Consider the following 6,000-nt stretch of genomic DNA (forward strand, 5'->3'; position numbering starts at 1 on the left):
ATTCATACACAAATAAAAAACCTTTTATATGTTTTACATGTTATCTGTTTTATATACTTTCTAGGTAGTTTCTACCTAGAAACTACACCACTCTAGTATCCATCATACGGGCATACCTTGCTTACGAGCATATTGCTCAAACTAGTATAAATTGTGGAAGTATCAAAGCATTAACTAAAGGTCAAGTGAGTACCTGATTTATCACACCTGGGTACAAACCGCTTTAATTAGAACTGGGGAAAACCAAACTGTGACTTTGGGAAAGGGCCCCTCTCCATTCTGTGTGTTCCTGGCAGAACTACTGGTCACCAAACCTTATCCACTCTGGCCACAGAAGTACAGGACCCAACCTGCCAATCAGAAAATCCTATCCCCCCATCCAGTCACTGGGTACTGGGTCAAGGGCAGTCACATGATCCAGGAAGACACAATAGGAGTCTATCCCTGGCATTTTATATCTGTATCCTAAGAAGGAAGCTGAGTTAGGATGATCGAAGCCTAAAGTTTGCTGAGTCCAGATCAACTCTCTCTTAGAAGCCAGCAAGCAGAACAATACAGCTCAGGAAAGAGCCAGTGGGGAGAAACCCCAAATCTAATAGTGCTTGAACCCACCCCCATTCTTTCTAGGAAAATAAGTCAGTGTGTGTGTGTGTGTGTGTGTGTGTGTGTGTGTGTGTGTGTGTGTATGTGTGTGTGTGTGTGTGTGTGTGTGTTAGCTTAAGCTAGTTTGGGCTTATTCACAACACACACTTCCTGGTATACAAACAGGAAAATGAAAGAAGGATTTCAAAGTGAAATTCACTGAAGCTCAGGAAGGTAGCTTGTTACTATTATGAAATTGTGGTTATGTCTTTAGTAAACAAACAGAATCATTTACCGTATATTCTATCATCCTTTGTCTGTGAAGCAGGAATCGTATTTCTAGTGCTTCCTTTTCTCCCTGCACTAGGTCAGGCAAACTCAGGTTTCTGAGTGAATAAAAGAGAAATATAATACAGTGTTTCCTTTTAGACAGACCTTCTGCTGTATCACTCTCTCCTCCCCTGTCCTGGTAAACTGAATGGATGGTGTGAAATTTCTGTTGGACTATTCTCTAAGTCAAAATGTTAGGGTGGAAAAATAGCACTTGTGTATTGAATCAGTGGTTTGCACATATTATTTTATTTAATAAAGGAACTACCCCAGTGAAGCATTTTCCTGTTTCATGGAAGAAAACACTGAAACTTTGTCAGGTACCTCCTGGAGATCCTGAAACAAGTGTGGGCAGCACCTGGACACACACCCAGGCCTGTCTGGCTCCCAGCCCATGATTTTCCCCACGGCATTACATTGTTTCCTGGATTGAATGAGAGTCCGAAATGGAAATAAAGAAAATTCATCCCCTACCCCCTAAAAAAAAATACATGTTGAATACTGGAAGAGAAGGAAGACGAATGAAGAAAGAGGAAGGAGAGGATGAGGAAGAGGAAATTTCTACCATTTAAAAAACAAAACTCAAAACAAGAATCATTCGTCAAAGACCATCCATCTCAAGTTAGCCATACTTGAAATTGGTACATAAAAAAGAAAAAAAAGATAATCAGCTTGATTTACCTGAGAAAGGAAAGGATAGATATTATGTTTTTTAAAAACTATTGAGCTTTAAGTAGCAATTAAGAATAGAAAAATTGGACTTCCCTGGTGGTGCAGTGGTTAAGAATCTGCCTGCCAATGCAGGGGACACGGGTTCAAGCCCTGGTCTGGGAAGATCCCACATGCCACGGAGCAACTAAGCCCGTGAGCCACAACTACTGAGCCCACGTGCCACAACTAGTGAAGTCCGCACACCTAGAGCCCATGCTCCACAACAAGAAAAGCCACCACAATGAGAAGCCCGCGCACTGCAAGGAACGGTAGCCCCCGCTTGCCACACTAGAGAAGGTCTGCGTGCAGCAACGAAGACCCAACACAACCAAAAATAAATAAATAAAATAAACAAATTTAAAAAAATAAAGAATAGAAAAAATTAAAGTTCGATTATTGCCAGAAATACAACCAACCTCCCAGACCCAAGATTTGAGAAGCAAGGATGGAAAAATTGGGCAGTCGGTCAGGTTTACTTTTGAAACGGCCTCACTAAGTGCTCCGTCCCATACAAACTCTCAACACCCCAGCAGCCCAACCTCCCTATACAGGCTTATTGTACTAGATTTCCTGCCTCCCCCCCATCAAAGCTTGTCCATCCTGTGTCTTATTAACTAAAGGCATATTCTCTGTTTTTTATAACTTAACCTTTTAATCTTAAAACACTGACACAGAAAGTTTTCTAAAATACATTGCTGCTCTATGTGTATAAAATGAAAATGCAGAGAAGGACCAGAAAAATACACAATGTAATGAGGGGGGAGGGGAATGGTGAGGTGAGATCCTGAGATAAGGGCAGATTTTTCCTTTTATTCCACTTTCCATTTATTTTATATTTTTAACCTTTTACATTAAGCATGTGTTTATGTGTAATTTTTACAAAATGAGTGAGAAAAAAATGACAAAAAATATAGTTTAACTCATTCTCTTCTTTCCGGAAAAATTTTTAGTAGCAGATTAAAAAGAATCTTTTAGAAAAGCTTCTTAAATACATAAAAGGGATTTACAGGAGGGGGCAGTTTCAGATATTCCTGGGGTTCGATGACAATTAGAGGGAGGTGTTTTCTGTAGGTGGGATTTTTTAACGCAACTTCACTCTTAGTGCATTTGTGAGCAGAACCTACACAATCACAGCCTCCATCCCCACATAGTCACCGTGCAAAAGAAACTTCTATGTGCTTATGTGTGTCTATACTGAGTTATACGGTTTAAAGGATATAAGCCGAATACAGGGTAGCCTCTGGAGGGGAGCGGTCAAGTAAAAGTCAGAAGACATTCTGCATTTTCTAAAATATTTTAATTTCTATAAGAAAAATGTATTCATGTTTGCTTAGTAATTAAAAATAAATATAAAACAAAATAAATTTTGAAAAACATTTTTTTTTTTGACAAGTGCAAATGAAAGGGGGAAAAGATGTATCCCATCTAGTTGGGCCATAGTTTGAGACCCACCACTTCCTCCAGGGTACTCTTTCCTCCGTTACCTGCCTAGAGGGTCACTGGGTAAAATGACTTGGATGAAAGGAAACACATCCTTTTCCCATGACCACAGAGCCAGAGTCCTCTGTATTCACATTTTCTCTCTAGATTTGCTGACTACCCTGATTTCTGTACTAATAAACATCTTTTGGTTGCAAGCGACAGAGACCCAGATTGAATCACCTTACTCAAAAAGGGGAAATGATTTTATCACGTAACCAGAAGAACAAAACAAAACAGGCCTGGCTTAATGCAAAGTTGGATTGGGCACTCAAACAGCAGCAGCAGCAATTTGGTTTTCTGCCTCTCAACTCCTCCTTCATTCTCAAGTCTTTTCCCATGTGGAGCCCAAGCTGGCAACCAGTCACTGCAGGCTTATACATCTACCTTATATTTCCACCAAACAACAAAAAAAACCTGTCTCTATTTAGCTCCAGAGAAAGTCCTGTGTTTAGTGTCATTGGTCTGGCGCGGGTCATGCACCTATCTCTGAACCCATTGCTCAGGGAAAGGGAATGGGATGTTCTGACTGGACAGGCCCAAGTCATGTGCTGACCAATGGCGTGGGGGCCTGGGATCAGCCCCACCTATAACACAGGGATTGGGTTGGTGGAATAGGTAGTAATAAGGTACTCTTATTAAAATAAAGGGAGGAGACCTTGGCGAGGCGGCAGAGACGCTTAGCGGAGTTTGAAAGCTTTGGCGGAAAGGAAAGTCCAGTGGCAAGATGCAGAGCTGGAGCCGTGTGTACTGTTCCTTGGCTAAGAGAGGCCATTTCAATCGAACATCTCATGGTCTGCAAGGAGTTTCTACAGTGCCACTGAGAACTTATGCAGATCAACCAATTGATGCTGATGTTAACAGTGATAGGTTCTTGTCCTGGAGGATATGTTGCTGCTATCAAAGCTGCCCAGTTAAGCTTCATGGCAGTCTGCGTTGAGAAAAATGAAACACTCGGTGGAACATGCTTGAAAGTTGGTTGTATTCCTTCTAAGGCTTTATTGAATAACTCTCATTATTACCATATGGCCCATGGAAAAGATTTTACATCTAGAAGAATTGAAATGTCTGAAGTTCGCTTGAATTTAGAGAAGATGATGGAGCAGAAGAGTAATGCAGTAAAAGCTTTAACAGGTGGAAGTGCCCACTTGTTCAAACAGAGTAAGGTTGCTCATGTAAATGGATATGGAAAGATAACTGGGAAAAATCAGGTCACAGCTACAAAAGCCGATGGAAGCAGTCAAGTTATTGATACAAAGAACATTCTTATAGCCACAGCTCTACCAGAGATCTCCATCTCTCTCTTTAAATTGAATACCAAAGTTACTGGTGCTACTAAGAAGTCAGATGGAAAAATTGATGTTTCTATTGAAGCTGCTTCTGGTGGTAAAGCTGAAGTTATCACTTGTGATGTACTCTTGGTTTGCATTGGCCGACGACGCTTTACTAAGAATTTGGGACTAGAGGAGCTTGGAATTGAGCTGGATCCTAGAGGTAGAATTCCAGTAAATACCAGATTCCAAACTAAAATTCCAAGTATCTATGCAATTGGCGATGTGGTTGCTGGTCCAATGCTGGCTCACAAAGCAGTGGATGAAGGCATTATCTGTGTTGAAGGGATGGCTGGTGGCGCTGTGCACATTGACTACAATTCTGTACCATCGGTGATTTACACACACCCTGAAGTTGCTTGGGTTGGCAAATCAGAAGAGCAGTAGAAAGAAGAGGGTTATTGAGTACAAATTTGGGAAATTCCCATTTGCTGCTGAGAGCAGAGCTAAGACAAACGCTGACACAGATGGCATGGTGAAGATACTTGGGCAGAAATCAACAAACAGAGTATTGGGAGCACATATTCTAGGACCAGGTGCTGGTGAAATGATAAATGAAGCTGCTCTTGCACTGGAATATGGAGCATCCTGTGAAGATATAGCTAGAGTCTGTCATGCACATCCGACCTTACCAGAAGCTTTTAGAGAAGCAAACCTGGCTGCATCATTTGGCAAATCGATCAACTTTTTTTTTTTTCGATCAACTTTTAAATTAGAAGATTATATTTTTCTGAAATTTCCTGGGAGCATTTATAGAGGTAACATTTCTGAACAGGAAATGCTCTCAGCTCCAAGAATTTCTAGGACTGAATTACAAAACTTTTGGAAGGTATTTAATAGGTTTGGACAGAATGGAATAATCTCATACCTATATTTTAAATAAATTTAATATTTTGTTTTACTGTGTTAATACTGCAGAAAAAAAGCTACTTATAGTAGCATGCTGGAAAATTTTCTTCAACTCATATTTTCATGCTGTTTATGAAAGGCTCAACTTCACTGAATTTATGCTAAGTAGTTTTATCTCTGTTACAGGATTTACTTACATGGGTGGAGCTGGAGTATGGTATGTGAACAGCTGTGTTTGAAACAAGTTGATCAAGTTATTTTAAACTTGGTTTTCACATTGGAAACAGTCATTAGAATAAGTTAAACATGTATAAACTGAACTGATGTAAATAAAAAATGATGGCCTGTCAGTTATTTTAATCCCCAAAGTCTTGGTGGTTAGAGGTAGAATTTGTGTTTAGATTTTTAAGGTTCTACTGAGGTCTACAGTCTGAAGTATAGTTATATAGTTGACCAAAGTAAGGCAGTATATATACAAAATTCATATATTAAATGGAGAAGCAATGTATTACAGTGGGAAATGAAGCTATGGAAATAAACATGTCTTAAATATTCAAAAAAAAAATAAAGGAAAAAAAGAAAGGGAAAACATTGCCAGAAGTCACCAACAAGAGATGTCTACCAGTTTCCCTGACAAGTAGCCACACCGAATAATCCAGTTTCATTATCATTACTGTTCTTTTTATATCTCTAATGTCTGTCTGACAGGCTCTGACTT

At 39.8% G+C, this 6,000-nt stretch overlaps 1 pseudogene; it reads left to right on the forward strand.

Annotated features, from left to right (window-relative positions):
- The first annotated feature begins 3,810 nt into the window (after positions 1-3,810).
- On the forward strand, positions 3,811-5,521 carry LOC132428765 (dihydrolipoyl dehydrogenase, mitochondrial pseudogene; annotated as a pseudogene).
- The last annotated feature ends 479 nt before the right edge of the window (positions 5,522-6,000 follow it).

Source organism: Delphinus delphis, chromosome 7 (genome assembly GCF_949987515.2).
Source record: "Delphinus delphis chromosome 7, mDelDel1.2, whole genome shotgun sequence".
NCBI lineage: Eukaryota > Metazoa > Chordata > Mammalia > Artiodactyla > Delphinidae > Delphinus > Delphinus delphis.